Genomic DNA, 18,658 nt, shown 5'->3' on the forward strand with positions numbered 1-18,658 from the left:
ATGTAACCTATCCTGAACTGTGAAACAGGAATCCAACCTCACCTTAAACTGACCTTTGTCTACAGTCATACCTGACATGTAAACCTGACCTAAGCATGGATAATACTGACAGTTTAATGTAAACTAAGCATGTTTAATGGAGGACGTAGCTATGTTATGTCTGTTACCCTCTATGAATATGATCACCCCAGTATTAATTGGGATACGTAGCTGGGGTCAATGTGGAGCATTACACCCTGGGCCACCACTGACAATGGACAAGCATACAGTCCGAATGTCCCGGTTGACAGATGTGAACAAAATACACAATGTTGTGCATGTGTATGTGGGAGCAAGCGGGTGTAAGCCTGTTTGGCTGCCAGTATGTGAATACCACACTGGTGAAGCAGTGTAGAGGCTAACTGAGAGCAAGATGCCACAACAAGAGGTCAGTAATGCTGTGCTACGTCCAAACCTGCCTACAAATGTTCTACAGTGCCTCAGTCACTCTGTAGCCAACAGCTGTTGTGGACATTAACAAAATAATCTGTACTGCCAGGTTGCAAACCCCCGACCCTGCACACATATAGTAGACATGAGTTCCACTAAGCCATAGTGGATGCACATTCAGCTGCTGTGATCACAAACACATCATCGAGCACAAGCATCCAACAGTAGAGGGGATGAATACAAGTGTGTAGATTAATACCAGAACACATGTGTCCGTTGCATTTGATACATATACATAGCTAGAGCTATATCAATGTCCAGTTCTCTCCCTGTATATATGGGGGTGTAACATATGTACTTATGCAGATATACATAAAAAAAATACATATATGTGTATATACAGATAGACATGTGTATATAATTTCCACATGGGAATGGACTCCTGGCCCACTCCGTATGACATAACTGACCATGGGCACAGTTAATAGTGGTGGGGGCACAGATGAGGGACACCTGGTAATTACTGCAATGTAACCCCCCCAGCCATAACAGATATGCTGTACAAACCAATATCAAGCACATGCAGTACTTGACAGCAGGACCCACCACAACACAGCTACAATGCTCCAACAGTTATCCATGTCTCCTGTATATGTCAGGACAATATCTGTAACATATCATGCAGATATGCCATTGTACAGTAGGGAATGTACTATGTTGAAGGGCTACACATTACAACGGTACAGATATGCGCAAACATCCATACATTGATGATCATGTGCAGGTATATATATATATATATATATATATATATATATATATATATATATATATAGATAGATATATAGATATATAGATATAGATATATATATATATATATACATATACGAAATATGGGATATATGGGTACATACACATATACACAGACAAAGAGTATTAGTAGCAGTAGTGTGGACTTACTGAGTGAAATGTATATCCCCAGTCACAAGCCCTGTAACCGGTACCTGTGACATGTGTGGCGTGGCAACCAGCCCCACAAAGGGGATACTTACATTGCACATATACCCACTCACAGTTCAAAGGACATGACATGACACACAGGTATGTATACACAGATAATCTTTATTTGTGTACCATACAATAATGTATGCCATTACTGATAGCACATGGATGTTGATGTATATAACCAGTGATGTATGCAAGGCCCACATATAACAGTCGATGCAGACAGTTCGGATATATATCATACTATGGTGTCCAGGCTAAGCCCTTCAATTCGTACATTTGACAATGGATTTGCCTGCACAATACATAACAGTCAACAATATCAGATGTAGTTCAGCAGCCTCCAATTACAAGCTGTAGTCGAGGCCTAGGGGGACATTCATTAATTTGGAAATGTCACTGTATCTGTCACAGGTATGGTCCCTGGCCAAAAAATGTTGTGGGTGTCCACGCTATGACTGGGATGATAGTGGGAATGCTTGCAGTGGTGAATGATAGGCCATTACCTAACAACCCATACCCGTATCACAGCAGGACAAAGGCTGCCATATATGTGGAAGACAAAGGCAGGAACGCAGGGCCATACCTGCAATATTACAGTAACACACCCTGGAACATGCTGGTATTACAGGATGTGGTGCAACATATGCTTATGCAGGAATATGACATCAGGTACAGAAATGGATATAGCCATGTACTGCTAGCACGCAACACATACACTGCCAGTGTAATATCAACACAGGACCTGTGTGGTGGACAGACAACACATTATAGGCACACCTCTGTCCAGCTAGAGGATGGCCCACAGTAGTGAGCTATGCAAACAGACTGCAGTCCAAGGTAAACTAGTATGTACACCCACACACACACCCTGTAACACCAGTACTATGCATAGCATTACACTACTCTACTCACAGTCTGTCTGTATGTCCTGATCCTCCTACATATATATGGCTGCCCTGAGTGTGCAGTTACTCCTGTAAGAGGTATTGTTACCTGCTGTCTGTAACATTGATGCCCACACACAGGAAGGATGTCCATCACACAGGGAATGTACAGGGAATACTCCCACATGATGTAGAGATTCATAGTGGGTGGTTGCCATGACAGTGGTAATTGGAAGTACTACACATGTGTAGTCATATATATATATATATATATATATATATATATATATATATATGACTATCTGGATACATACATGTCCATATTGTCCCACCATATATCTTGGACATGGAGTGTAGCCCTACCCCAGCCCCTATAGTCCCAATGTAGTAGTGCAGGGGATGTCTGGTATATATAGCTGTTATATTAGTAGACATTTGCTACTGTCATTGGGATTGTTGTCACAGACACGGTGTGTGTGGAAGGTGACATATGCTCATAACATGTGTGCCATTGGCTACTGACAGACATCCTAAGGTTATCATGGTACAGTACCTACATATATAGCAGGCTCAACAGCCATGTCACAGCACAGGATAGGCTACACCTGTGGACAGTGCATAACCACAACCAGTGTGAACTCAGCCACAGCCACATATGGTATGCTAGCATACTAGTACAGTATATGGACTATCTGTCCTACACCATCCTCATATGTGCCACTCACAGCCTGACCCTACATATACTGAGCTGCTACACAGTCCAGTCTGATGGCTGTCTGTGGTATGGGATATGTGTGTGTATGGCCCTACACACATGTAAGGTAATACTGTACCATACAGTGCGGCAGCATGTAACAACAGATAGAAGGGGAGCTAGGACAATGACATCTACCACAGTCTGTACACAGGCCACAGTACATATTAACAATACACACACTGCCGACATTCACCATCACTACACAGCCCTCAGTACTGTACAAACATCCACAGGATTTCCAGGGTATGGCATTAAGTGTAACCCCTACTGTACATGACATGTGTAGCACTCTGATATATCACTGGCGTGTTATCACATATGTTGACACTGTTTATAGTGTACAGCACATATGCACCACTTCATGCATGACATATGTACAAAGGTTGACAGAGGTGTGGCTGACAGCACATACACAGGGCCAGTATAGACATGTTGCTGTGATACCCTCATTAATCTACCATTGTAACAGGGTTTGTTGCAACATATGTCCAATGAGGGATATGTAGTCAGTAACTGTCATAGCCTTCACCATCAACAGACTGCAATCCTCACAGTACCTTCTGCATTCCATGGAGAGATGCATTGTGGCTAACACATGACACCAAAGGCACAACACTGCCCAGTCTTCAGATTTGCTTGCAGATGGGGATTCCTGATATACATGGAACTGACATGGCAAGTATTGCGAGATGTACGACAGGCATATCCAGACAAACACTGTTAATCCAACCTTACTCCACATGCAGTATAGCAGCACTTACAGTTCGTAGGCAGGTCAGGCACTTCCCCCTCCTGTTTGTTGACCTCTTCCCACTGTGCATGTTGTTAGAGATAAATCCCCAACCCATCTAAAAAGCTGTTTGCCAAATGACAGTTCTAGCTCCTGCTCACAGTGACAGACAAGGGCCAACACCACCAGGATGTTCCCAGGTAGTGAAGTGCATTTCCATGCAATTGGCTATGGGAATGTTACCACACCTGTTCCACATGCAATTGGCTAGGGAAGGCCTGCAATACGTGCAGATGCCATCAGCTGATCATGAGCATCACGTTAAATACACATGCTGCTGCCTAAGCAATGTAGGTGTGAGCCTCCAAATCAGCCAGAGAGGGTGTGGGGGAGGCAGACAGGGGCAAATACATGTCAGGGAGGGGCGGGAGGGTAAAGCTGACACATGTTTGTGTCACACACCTACCAGCACAGGGTATCATACACCCGACAACTATGTAGTGCTATTACAGTCCGATGTTGTTATTGGATGTGCCACATGTGTTATCTGGTGGGGAGCACTCAGAACATATATGTGATACTGAGTTCCATCTGCTACAGGGATACAGTAGATATACAGTAGGTGACATACACATGCCTGTTTGCATGAACAGGTGCCAGCATCAGCACAGGCAAACTCACACAGGGACACACACATTAACACACTTAGCAGGGCCAGGAGTGCAACCCGTCACTAGTGAGATTGCCACAACACATCAATGTGCAGGGAACACATGCACCACATGGGTGACACAGAGGTCATGTGGGCAATGAGTATGAGGGTGTGTTAGACATAAGGCGGTATGCTTCACTGTGCCCTGGGGGGAGTAGTGCATGTGGATGTGGACATAAGCACCATACAACACACACACAAACACACAGGGTCCAGTTCGGATATGCATGGGTGCATGTCTGCACGGGTGAGTGGTGGCCAACAGTGCCAACAGGCTATACAAGGGTAGGCAATGGGTATACCTTGGCATCAGCCCACATGACAATGGTCTGCATTGTGGCATAGGCCTTTAGCTTCTGCATTTGCCCACACAGGTGGGTATTGCATCCGTCTTCCAGGCACCTGGGCGACCATTGTTTGTGGCCAATGCTGTGCATCACTTGCCATGTATGTGTTCCCGGACCCTAGTCCATGACTTTGATGATGTCTAGGATGTGCACATATCCCACATACATGTACAGTGACATGTGAAACTGTACCTGGGGTGTCTGGCCCATACTGTGAATACAACTTATCATCAGATGTGCCAGTCTTGCCCATGTGTGGCAGAGAGTGGTACTGGTCAGCAGATTTACCCTGCACCCACATTGATAGCATGCTAACAGCATTTCCTGATGTCAGTGTCATCTGTCCATACCAGTCATGTTGTCAGGCATGGTATGTCCATTGTGAGTCACATGTGAAGGCACAGTGGGGTTGCTAACTGTGATTGGCAGTCCTTGATGTCACATGTATGGGTATGGCTTTGCACCCCAGCCTCTCAGCCATTTACATCTGTTATCCCTGGATGGCTGACATTGTGATATATAGTAGGGCCACCATAAATGAAATTAGCAAAACCCCTCCACATTGCCCAGAAACTCCTCTACACAGGACACAGTTACAAACACGCACACATGTCATGTCTGGGAATAGAACCCCTACCTAGCTGGTTTACTACACTACAGCACTACATAGTTATATTACACGCCACAGACATTACTAAAATTCATCTTCCCCAAAGGTGTATTTCACAATTAATGACATCAGCAGAACTACCAAAGTAGGGCATTTATAATGTACTGCGAGTGAGTAGCCTATAATGCATTGCTCCATACATAGACATTGAAACACACACATCACATCTGGAACTGACATAGATGGAGATGGAACACTATGACCATTCTAAATCACACTACAGCAGTACGCAGTTACAGAACGCGTTACGGCATTTACTGGGCTATCATGTTCCCAGAGGTGTACTTCTAGATGAGTGACATCTGCAGCCTTGACAAAGTAGTGTATTTGTATTGTATGGATCACATCTGGAACTGACATGGATGGAGATGGAACACTACCACCATTCTAAAATCACACTACAGCAGTACGCAGTTACAGAATGTGCTATGGCGATTACTGGGCTATCATGTTCCCAGAGCTGTATGTCTAGATGAGTGACATCGGCAACCTTAGCAAAGTAGTGTATTTGTATTGTATGGAGTGTGAGTAGCCTAAAAAGCATTGCTCTCTACCCAGTCAGACACACACACACAGTTGCCAGGACTGGGGTTTGAACACCTACTAATGAGTTTATCACACTACAGCAATACACAGCTACAGGACGCACCATGGCAATTACTGGGCTATCATGTTCCCAGAGGTGTACTTCTAGATGAGTGACATCAGCAGCCTTGGCAAAGTAGTGTATTTGTATTGTATGGAGTGTGGGTAGCCTAAAATACATCGGTCTCTACCCAGTCAGAAATACATAATTGCCACAGCTGGGGCTCGAACACCTACCCAACTAGTTTATCACACTACAGCAATACACAGTTACAGGATGCGTCACAGTGATTACTGAGCTATCATGTTCCCAGAGGTGTACTTCTAGTGATATCAGCAGCCTTGGGAAAGTAGTGCATTTGTATTGTATGGAGTGTGGGTAGCCTAAAAAGCTGACTCACACACAATTGCCAGGGCTGGGGTTTGAACACTGACCTAACTAGTTTATCACCCTACAGCAGTACACAGTTACAGGATACACCACAGTGATTACGGGGCTATTATGTTCCCAGAGGTGTACATCTAGGTGAGTAACATTAGCAGCCTTGCCAAAGTTTAATATATGTATTGCATGGAGTGTGAGTAGCCTAACAAGCATTTCACTCTACACAGTCAGAGGTAGACAGGCACACACACAAACACACACTCACACAACTGATAGGTCTGGGGTTAGTACTACTACCTAACTACTCTGTTACTACAGTTATGGGATGCACCATGCGTTTTACTGAGCTATAGCTCTCCCAAAGGTGTAATTCACATTGGTTGACCTCAGCAGGCTTGTCATACTACTGCTATGGGGAGGGTAGTGTGTGCATGGGTCATACCCCATTCATGTAGTGATTGACATGCCACATGCGGGCACACACGGGGTCATATGTCACAGGTGCGTGTATACAGCTACTAGATAGCTGCTTCCTTGTACAGTCTTGTTGCACAGCTGGCACATACACCACATAGTCTATCATGCTGACAGGTACTGGTGGCTAGTATCCGCAGTGGGTTACATCCGCACCACATGTGTTGGGGGCCCTTAGGCTGTGTGCCACTTGGGACAGGCCTGCATGGCTCCTTGTCACAGTCACCCTCTTCCACACAGCTATGTCTGTGTGCCTGTGGCTTATTATAGTGCGTTGTCCTTACATATTTGTCTGCATTCCTATCCACTGTGTGTGCAAGGCAGAAGTGGTGCATACTGACATGTGTTCACACTGAGAACTGCAACTTCCAGATATGTCTGGTCCACTGGTGTTTGCAGACATGGCCTTCATGTGTTAAGTGTGTGAGCATGCCCAGTATGACCTCTCAATATGTTGTTGACTGACATTGCCTTCATTCCTCTGTGTGTGAGCATGCCCAGTATGGCCATCTGTGTTGCATGTGTGGACCATGTCCAGGTTGTTTGCACTGCGGTGCTGACCTTTTGTTGTACACCAATGGGTAGCATGCTGTGTCTGCAGGGTATCCATTTGTCATTTGCCATTGACTGTTGCTACATTTCTGCATAGCGGAGGGGACACCTGACTGTTTCTATTGTTCTACACAGGTGTGGGGGGGATATCTGACTGTTACTCTATGTGTATGTTGGATGGGGGGGCACACCTGATACTTGTACACATTTGCTAGGACTGTACTGGTAAGTCTGGTACTCCATTTCAGTCTGTAGTCTTATCTATCTTGCTGGCTAGATCTTACCAGTGTAGTACAGATCCTAGCTTTGTTTACTTACATATTAGTGTCTGACTTCCTAGCCTTCACAACTTACATCCGACTGCCTGGCCTGCTGAGGTCTGTCTGTGTAGGCCTGGGGGAGGGGATAACCATAGGGCACATGCGGAGGCCATAGTACAGCATTTGTTTGTGTTTGTCTTCACCTGTCCTGCTGGCTGAGACTATTGCTGGGTATGTGAGCCTTCCTGACTGGTATGTGTGGCTCTTATGGACACCCCTGTCACTCAGGCCATTTCCTGCAGTAGGTTTTGTCACCCTGTGTAGTACTGGCTACTATGGTGACTCCAGTATGTGTTACAGATCTCATGTTGCCACTATGGGTGTCTACTCTCTGCTGCCTTGACATCTGGCCACCCAATTCCCTTGCATGTTCACATCAATACCATAGCTACAGGTAAAAACACATTCTACTCCATTTGACAATTGATAGGTTGATTGACTTACCTTGAGGGTGTGCCAGACTTGAAGATGGTGCTGGAGGGCTGCATATGTCGGATGCACATAGTACACTCCCTATACATGGTTAGGCACAGGTAGTGTCATGTTTGGCATCCCCTTTACTGTATGCGCGAGTCAGGGAGAGGTGTCATTCCCTGGAGCCATACTGTGTCAGTGCATATACTATGTGTTACCGTTTTGCCAAGGCTAGGGCATACTGGGCACACCCCCTTCTGCCTACTGGAGCAGGCTCAGGTTGTTCCTCCTCTGAGTCACTCTGTACATGCACAGGCCTTGGCATTGGTGGGGGGCTTTGTGGCCCTGCCCCATGCTGTTCCTCCTTCAGCTGTTTCTTCAGGATCATATTGCATAGCACATACCATTACTATTTGGGTATATGTCACTGGTGAATACTGCAGGGCTCCACGGGATATGTCCAGACACCGGAACCGTGACCTGAGCATCCCAAACACATGCTCTGTTATATGTCTGGCCTGTGCTTGTGCATCATTATGGCATTGTTGTTCAGGTGTGTGCATTTCTGATGGGTGTTATCAGCCACGGCTCCAGTGGGTACCCAGCAACCCTCACTATGTGACCGTAGGGGATGTCCACATCAGCAAATCTGTGGTACAGCTGCTTCAGTTGCCATATGTGTGAATTGTCATAGCTTCCAGGGCAGCTAACGCACACATTCAGTATAATGCCCTAGGCATCACATATGACCTGGCAGTTGATGGAGGGGATGCCCCTGCAGTTGATGTGGGCCCTACCCTGCTCACTGGGTGGTGCTTTGATGCATAAGTGCGTGCAGTCTATAGCATCCACTACCCCAGGGTAGTTAGCTATTTGGTGGAAGAGACGCATATTTCGGGTCAACTCCTCACATATGTTGAAGAAATATACGTGCTCACTGGCATGTGATGACATGGCATCCAGGAATTGGTGGAATACTCTGGATGCTGATGCCTGTGAGATGCCCATGTTATCCCCAGTTGGAGTTTGGGAGGTACCTGTGGCTAGTATACCTAGGCCTACAACATACTTTGGTATCCACCAGGATGGGTTCCCCTTGGCCAGTGTGGTATGTTAGGTGTGGCCAGCACAGCTCAACGATTTGGTGTAGGAGGTCTCTGTCCAACCTATAGCGCTCCACTATCTCCAGCTCATGTAGCCCCTGGTAGGTTACCCTGGGTCTGTATACTCTTCTCTGTCTCCTCACTGTGGGTTGTTCGGCAGCACTGACATCCTCACCACCCTCAGCCTTTTGCACATGTTGTTCTATGTTGCCTGCTGCAGCCCTTCTCATTTTGTAGGTTTGGTTTTAAAATTTCCCCGCTTGTATACACCGGTGGTGTAGAGTGTGGAAAAACCAGGGGGGGGTAGGTGTTTGCTTGGTTTATAGTGGTGTTCTGGGCTGGGCTGGTCTGCTTCCTGTGGGATTAGCTGATTCTGATACATTTCACCTGGCAGCTCAACTCGGTCTCCTTGATTAACTTCCTACTGCTGTTTTCCCTTCCCATTGTCTCCTTATTTAGGCCCGTGTGTGTGCCGCGCAAATGGAGTGTTCAAATGTGCATGGAGCTGCTTTTTCCTGGTTTAACTTCCTTTTTCTTCCTGTACAATCCGGTGCACAGCACGCACACCCACTTACACTTTGTAAAGAGTGCTAGGCAGGTTTAGACATACCCCTGGTTTAGCTGTGCTATGCTAGGAGCAATCCCGAGCCACAGGTCTCCAATCCACTGATAGTATGCCTGACACCCCCCCACATGATGTCACCTATATTCAAATGTTGCACCCAGCTATTTATACTCTTACACTCTTGAGATCTGCCTCACACCCTGGGAAAATCTGGGATTCACTAACCCTTCCCTCATTTGCATATGATTGCTTGCTAATGCATAGTTAAATGTACCACACTGAGCCTCCCCCCTTAGCAACCATTATGCACTGGCCAGGTTGTCTTCTGACTGCCATTGACTTGCATGGCAGAATACTGATTTTTGTTAGAATGCTTATTTTAGGTTTATTTTATTAATCTCCCCCCCGATCCCATTTGCGTGTCGCTGCCCTATGCTTAACTGGGCGAGATCGGCAAAGATAAAATTAAACGTTGTTTAATTTTTTTTCTTTTACATTTTGCAATGCCACTGGCCTTCTACTTGGACATTGGCATGCTTCCTCAATGATTTGCAGCCTTTATTTGGAGCTGTCATAGCTCCGTTTTGTAGATTGCTGAACTATACTCGGTTACTAACCGAGTACATTTCTGCACACTGCACTCGTCCTGCACGGACGGCTGCCAGCTTCCTGGATCGCATATTACCCTCATTTGCATGATTTTCACCTGCAAATGTGGGTAATTTGCATACAGGAGCTCTGTCTGTGCAGGATTAGCCTAAGAGCTCACGTGCACGTCCCGGGAGCTTGTTTCTGGATCACATGTCAGCCATATTGCCGAAAATAGCTCTTAAACTAATCCTGCACACTATAAAGGGCTTCACAAATCTGGGGGAGTGTAACACTGAAAGGTGTCTCCCATATGAAATCATTGCTTATGTGGTTTCTACATCTGTGTCAGCAATGATACACTTGGTTTGGGATATTTCTTTATTCTTTAAGTTGGTGCAACTGTGGAGTTAGTATATATATGTTTTAGAGGGTGGGGGGCTTGCCCCTCTCATCAGGTGGTGTGAGGGGGGGGAGTCTTACCTCACTCATTGGGTGGTGGAGGGGCTTGCCCTCTTACAAAAACAACTGAAAATTATTTTTGACCCCTACGAATTACAGGCATTTTTTTCATCCTTTTGGCATGTCAATTTTCAGGATGTTAGCATTTCATAGTTGAACCAACCTAATATTCTCCATAATGTCCTACTTCTCAAAAGTAGCACTAGATTTGCTTCTTAATATTACCACTGTTGTTTTTTTAGGATGTTACTACACTTCTGCTACTGTCAGGCACCTCACTTCTTTGCACACTGTTTCTGGTTCCTTGACTTAGAACATTTGCATATGTTTTCTTTTTTCTTTGCTTCATTTCTGTTATCAACTATACCCAGTTACAGAGACATTCTTAAATTTGATTACTCCATCAATGAAATATACTTCTGTGCTTCTATAATCTGCTTCTCTACTATGTTACAAACTTTATTATCTGACTGATCTTTCTTAAGTACCCCTAAGCAGTTTTAAGATCAGGTCTCATACTAGGGGTTAATAGCAGACTATGCCAGCCAGCAAAGGACAATCGCAGAATATAAAATGGCTTTTAAAAGCTGTTAGAACTTCATTTTACTTCACTTATAAACAGTGTCTGCAAGTTTTTAAAGTTGTTAGTTCTACCAAGAGGCACTTAATTTCTGCCTATGGTCTGTTTGATAATGCTAAATGCTTTACCAGTTTTCAAAAGCTTTGAAAAAACAAACACGTCATACCTCTGTACTTTTTTTCCAGTAACTGGTAGTATATGGAGCAGATAAAGCTCCATGCACTGCAAAGAATTACAACTGGGTCACCAATCATAACCCTCTATTATGAGTTCTCAATGTGGATGCCAAGATCTACCTTGAGAGAAAAGCTCAAAAGGTGAATTTGTTGGTATTTATGTCAAAAATATATAATAAATTGGTTATGATTGAATACTGTACCATAATCCTCTGCATTATATGCATGCCTCATATTACTACACAGATGGCTGTCAACACAGAACCTGCTTTAGAAACCTTTGCACAACTTTGAATGCTGATAGACATGCTGTGCTCCCATATAGCATGAAATGTCTAACAGCTTTTATAGTTGTAGTGTCATAACAGATACTTTATATAGATTAGGAAAATATGAAAGACAGTGTCAATAGTGCTGCGGTAGCGTTGTCGCCTCACAGTTAGATGTTGCACGTTCAATTCTCAGTTAGAGCGTCTTCTGTGTGAGCACCAACTACCGTACAGCGGAACAGATATGCGACCTGTGGAACACATAGTAATGGCACACACACAACGTCAAGTAGGATATGTAAGCTATGGCATTCCCACCTATGAAGACAACATGGTTAAATGAATGCATAGGTAATCAACATGTTCCCGTGGTGTTATATTGGAAATACAGTGGCGGATATGTCCCATTGGGGCGTCTGCGGTTAATATGGAGCATTTGCTAACCAGCATCTTTGGATGTATGTCATTTGTCCACAGTACTAAATCACCTGGTTATGTAGCACCATGTGGAATGGGTGGTCAAACAGACATCCGCGATTGCTGAACACACAGTATCAGTGAAACCCAGTGCTCACAAGGACACAGTCCGACAAGGTCTATACTTTACATATTGACAGTGGTTTCGATTGTAGGACCCAAAAATTTGTGGAAAGAACCAGGAATGTCTTATTTCAATGCGTACCTGAAATCATTGTCGTCACAGGTACACATATGCACATAGCGTGTTTAATGTTGCTGATAGCTGTCCATGTAATGCAGCACAGATGCACAGAAATACCCAGGGTACGGGTCCATAGAACTGCGTCCACATCACAGTCCGCACACATGGCGGATGTGTAATGGGTACTGTCAATTGTTGCAGTCAAGCGATTCTGGGTATGTAGACTCTGTGCTCGGTGTTGTTTCGCAGGCAATCCTTTCTCCGCCCGTGGGAGGATGTGTCGTAGCACCTGCCTTACTCTCCGCTAATAATGCAAACCATACTCCGGAGAATGCTAAATGGAGGTGTTGCATGTGTACAGCCCTATACTAGTGTCCAGTAGGCAATTGTCATGGATGGACACCCGTATGGCCAGGATGGCACCCACAACTGCAAACCGGGTAAATGACATAGCCGTGGTAAGGCATAACACAGGAAATACACATAGGGACTACAGTTGACATTCCACATACAAAGCGGACCCTCGTGCCAACACCGGCGTACACAGCACTCAGTCTGCCAGCAACAGACTGAGGAGCACCACTACCGTACAAGCGGAACAGATGTGCGACCTGTGGAACACATACTAATGGCACACACACAGCGTCCGTGGGATGTGTAAACTATGGCATTCCCACCTCACGAAGACAACATGGTTGAATGAATACATAGGTAATCAACATGTTCGGTGGTGTTATATTGGAAATACAGTGGCGGATATGTCCCATTGGGACGTCTGCGGTTTATATGGAGCATTTGCTAACCAGCATCTTTGGATGTATGTCATTTGTCCACAGTACTAAATCACCTGGTTATGTAGCACCATGTGGAATGGGTAGTCCAACAGACATCCGCGATTCCTGAACACACAGTATCAGTGAAACCCACTGCTCACAAGGACACAGTCCGACAAGCTCTACACTTTACATATGCACAGTGGTGTCCATTGTAGGACCCAAAAATTGTGGAAAGAATCGAATAATTTCTTATTTCAAGTGTACCTGAACTCATTGTCGTCACAGGTACACATATGCACCGTAAGCGTGTTTAATGTTGCTGATAGCTGTCCATGTAATGCAGCACAGATGCACAGAAATACCCAGGGTACCGGGTCCATAGAACTGCATCCACATCACAGTTCCGCACACATGGCGGATGTGTAATGGGTACTGTCAATTGTTGCGGTCAAGGGATTCTGGGTATGTAGACTCTGTGCTCGCTGTTGTTTCGCAGGCCCTCCTTCCTCCGCCCTGTGGGAGGGATGTGTCGTAGCACCTGCCTTACTCTCCGCTAATAATGCAAACCATACTCCGGAGAATGCTAAATGTAGGTGTGGAATGTGTACAGCCCTATACTAGTGTCCAGTAGGCAATTGTCATGGATGGACACCCGTATGGCCAGGATGGCACCCACAACTGCAAACCCGGGTAAATGACATAGCTGCGGTAAGGCATAACACAGGAAATACACATAGGGACTACAGTTGACATTCCACATACAAAGCCGGACTGTCGTGCCAACACCGGCGTACACAGCACTCAGTCTGCCAGCAACAGACTGAGGAGCACCCGCTACCGTGCAGCGGAACAGATGTGCGACCTGTGGAACACAGACTAATGGCACACACACAGCGTCAAGTAGGATATGTAAACTATGGCATTCCCACCTATGAAGACAACATGGTTAAATGAATGCATAGGTAGGCAACATGTTCGGGTGGTGTTATATTGGAAATATAGTGGCGGATATGTCCCATTGGGATGTCTGAGGTTTATATGAAGCAGTTGGTAACCAGCATCTTTGGATGTATGTCATTTGTTCACAGTACTAAATCAGCTGGTTATGTAGCACCATGTGGAATGGGTAGTCAAACAGACATCAGCGATTGGGAACATACACCAGCAGTGAAAAGCACTGGGCAGGTGGACACAGTCCAGCAACATCTAACTTGACATATGCACATCGGTGTCCATTGTAGGACCCAAAAATTCTGTTCAGAGAATGCCTGCTAGCTTCCTGCATTACTCATGTGACCTAATTGTCGTCACCACGTCACAGGTACACATAGGCGCATAGCGTGTTCAATGTTGATGATAGCTGTCCATGAACTGCAGCACACATGCACAGAAATACCCAGGGTATCGGGTCCATTCAGCTCGTCCACATCACACTGCAGCACACATGAAGGATGTGTAATGGGTACTGTCCACTGTTGCAGTCAAGGGAGTCTGGGTATGTAGAATCTGGCCTCGGTGTTGTTTCGCAGGCAATCCTTTGTCCGCCCGTGGGAGGGGCGTGTCGCGTAACACATCGTCACTCTCCGCTAATAATGCACACCATACTCCGGGGAATGCAAAATGCAGGTGTGAAATGTGTACAGCCCTATACCAGTGTATAGTAGGCAATTCACATGGATGGACAAGCGTATGACTAAGATGGCACACATAACTGCAAACCGGTGGAATTACACTGCCGTAGTAAGGCATTACACAAGTCATACACATAGGGACTACAGTTGACATTCCCCATACAACAAACACAGACAACCAGCCGATGAAGTCCAAAGCAAAGGCGAGGTACTGTAGGGACCGTCAGTGACCAACCAGAGCACACCAAGAATTAAAGGCAGTCACCATAGTCTATTGGAGCCCGCCGTCTGCTTCATAAGCAGACTTATTCAGACTACATACAATGCAGTCCAACCTACTACATTTACAAGCATTAATTGGTGGGTACATTAGATGTGCTAGGTACTAATTACATGCCTTAAAGGCGGACAAGCGAACAAACCTTACTTGGGTTACACATCCCACACAGTGAGGACATCAGACATTGCTTGAAAGGTACAGTCTTCATCGGAAAATAGAAATATATGTACATATATGAAACATGAACCAACATAAAATGTTTTCCAAATGTCTGACTGTGTAAGATACATATATATGTCCTACGGATTGTGCCAATATATTAACAGAACTGCAGACACCTAGTAATATAAATGAACCATAATATATACACATAAACCGTATGATTATGACTACTGTAAAATAGACCAACGAAATGTAAAGATTCACAATGTGCTAATGTAACATTCATTTAGAAGGTTACTTAAATAAATCAATTCAGACATCCATGTGTAAATACTAACACAAGGCCAGCGAGGTGCTTGCCCTCACATGTACTGGGATGTCGTTCCACAGCATAGTGAGTGTCTGGGTGATGAATCCGTCCCAACAACACGTTCGATTAATGACAGTGTCAAGGTGTCGTCAGCTGCCCTTGTGGTTCTGAGGATCTAACTTATTTCGTGAAGCATAGTCATCAGATCTGGGTTCGACTTAGCCGTGCATGCCAGGCACGGGTCACCTCTGGGCAAGTGGTATGCAACTGTATACAGCTGGAATTCTTTCAGTCGGTCAGTATAACACATATACCTGAGACCCTGCATCCGTTTGTCGAAGAACTGTTGGTGCCTTTCCAGCTGCTGCAGGTGTTGGGTCAGATACATTCTGAGCGGGGCATTGTACCCAATCATAGGTCTATTGGTGATGAGTACAAGGCGACAATGACCTCGCCTGATCTAGATGTGAATCCCTTCATGATGATGTGCGCAATGTGGAAGGTCTACCTAACTATGTTAGCAACATGTGTGTCTAACGAACGGTTAACAACAACACGTGTCCCCAGATCACTGGTAACCCCCTCCGTGCTCAGTGGATTGCCACCTATATGGTAGCTCGGGGTAACCTTGTTCTTCCCGAAGGGTATGCCTATGCATTTCCTGGCATTTAGCTGTAGGACATGTCTCTGGTACCACTTATCCACATCTGTGAGGCACTCCTGAAGGATATCTGTGTCAGATGTGTGTCTGACTTTGGCATCCGGTTTGCAGTCGTCTGCAAACATTGTCATCCATAACCCCCCTGTGTATGCGTGTACATTGGAAACGTAGATGCTGGAAATAGTGGACCCAGGACTGAGCCCCATGGGACACCACCTGTGACTGGCTGTGAGTATGACATGGCGCCAGCAACTATGGCCATGTGTGTTCTGTGACTTAGCCCGTTTGCAACCCATATGGCGATGTATGGATTTACATTCAAGATGACGGGTTTATCAAGTATACCGAGGGGGTATAGTGTCGAATGCCTGTGCGGTGTTGAGGTAGGCTGTATGGACTGCTTTACCCTCAGCAATGGCCTTGGTGACTGATTCTACAAAGTGAAACACGTGTAAAGGGCATGATCTGACTATGACCAAGCTAAACTGGGTTGTATCCAAAGTATGCGGGTCCCCTATGTCTTTATCTATGTGTCCCATTATGATCCATCTCCATGGCTTTGCAGATAAGGCTTGTCAAACTAATGGTATGGTAATAACCAGGGTCAGTGGAGGCACCATCTATGTGGAGTGTGACTACAGTGGCCCTGTGCTACTACTCAGGTACGTATCCTGAGGTGAGGCTAGGATTAAACAGCTGTCCTAAGTGTGGGTTAAATTCCCCATAGAGTTCCTGGAGTACACAGCTGGGACACCATGTGGACCCATGGATGCTGTGTTGACTGCCTTGGGGCTGGATGTGGGTAATGCTGGACATACCCACGGCAGGCGTGGCACGTTCCCGAGTCCGATGCCCAAGGGACCACACACATAGCCGGCCTTAGGCATAGGCCAAGTAGGTAGCCGTCTAGGGTGTTGCTCTACTCGGGGCACCTTTCCAGACTCTATTTGGTGTAGGTAGACCAGGAGGGGGGTAGCGGGTGATGTATCAGTGGCAACTTCTGCCTAGGTCACCACTTACCCTAAGGCCACTCTTCCCGTGGGTAATACAGCAGTACCCACACCCAGACGGGTCATCGCTAGGGTCATTGCTAGTATGGCACATCATCTATGTAAGGAAGGAAACCATATATCCCCAGACATAATGGCACAGCATAATGCCTGTTCGCCGGCCAAAGGCAGACATACGTCACCCGCGGCGGTGCGGACGTACTGCGCGAGATGTCCGTTAACAATGCCGACAATGTGTCGCTTTGTGAAACAAACTCCACAGAGACATTCAATAATAGACAACGACGGACAACCCGATGTCCTCGTGTCTGAGCTATTCAACCTGTTACGCCATGTTAAATGTGTGTAGCACAGCGGAACCGGGCCAAACAAAGCAGCGGACATGTCTGTGGCTCAGTGAAAGTCGTCACGCAATGTTAAACCCTTGTAATATTGCGACACAGGCCATACATACGGAGGGTTAGTAATGGAAATTGGTTAGTTCGATCAGACCGTGTGCAATTAGTATAACTTGAGATCTACAGCGGATACACCGGCCAATCGGCGCGCAGTTCACGACTAATTGGGGGCCTGACAGGGTACCATGGACACGGACAAAACGTGCCCATGTGACTCATCTAACATTCGTACAGGGTCAGGGCAGTCCCGTACAGTGGGCGGCCAAGACCAAACCCAAAGCACCACAGCAACACCCTGACAATCGAAGGCCTGTATGCATATGGGATATAAGCAGCTGTCATCTGAACAGCCCTGTGGTGACGACATATGCATCCTGGGCCATGGCGAGGAATTAGGAATGTTCAACATGCAGTACCGCACCTTTCCCAGCAGGAGAATGGATGCCTGTGACGTGCGTGTGTGCGGGGGGGGATATGTAAATGTACATAGGTACCAAGGGTATGCATATTAATGACAACGAACAGCTAACGTGCACTGGTCACAGTAGCGTCAAGCGTGACTGCAGTCACGTTGGAATTATGACTATAGAACATATAGATGTGCGTATGCGTAAAGCGTCCATGCTGCAAAGACTGTTACATATATAAAGCTGTAAGTGCTTTCTGCACCGTCCGTCAACGGATCAGACATATGTTGCGGAATAGTCACAAGTAGCATAAAACACGTAACCACACAGACACTGTAAACATATATAAGCG

The sequence above is a fragment of the Protopterus annectens genome, chromosome 10.part0 (assembly GCF_019279795.1).
Source record: "Protopterus annectens isolate FY-2018-M chromosome 10.part0, PAN1.0, whole genome shotgun sequence".
Classification (NCBI taxonomy): domain Eukaryota; kingdom Metazoa; phylum Chordata; order Ceratodontiformes; family Protopteridae; genus Protopterus; species Protopterus annectens.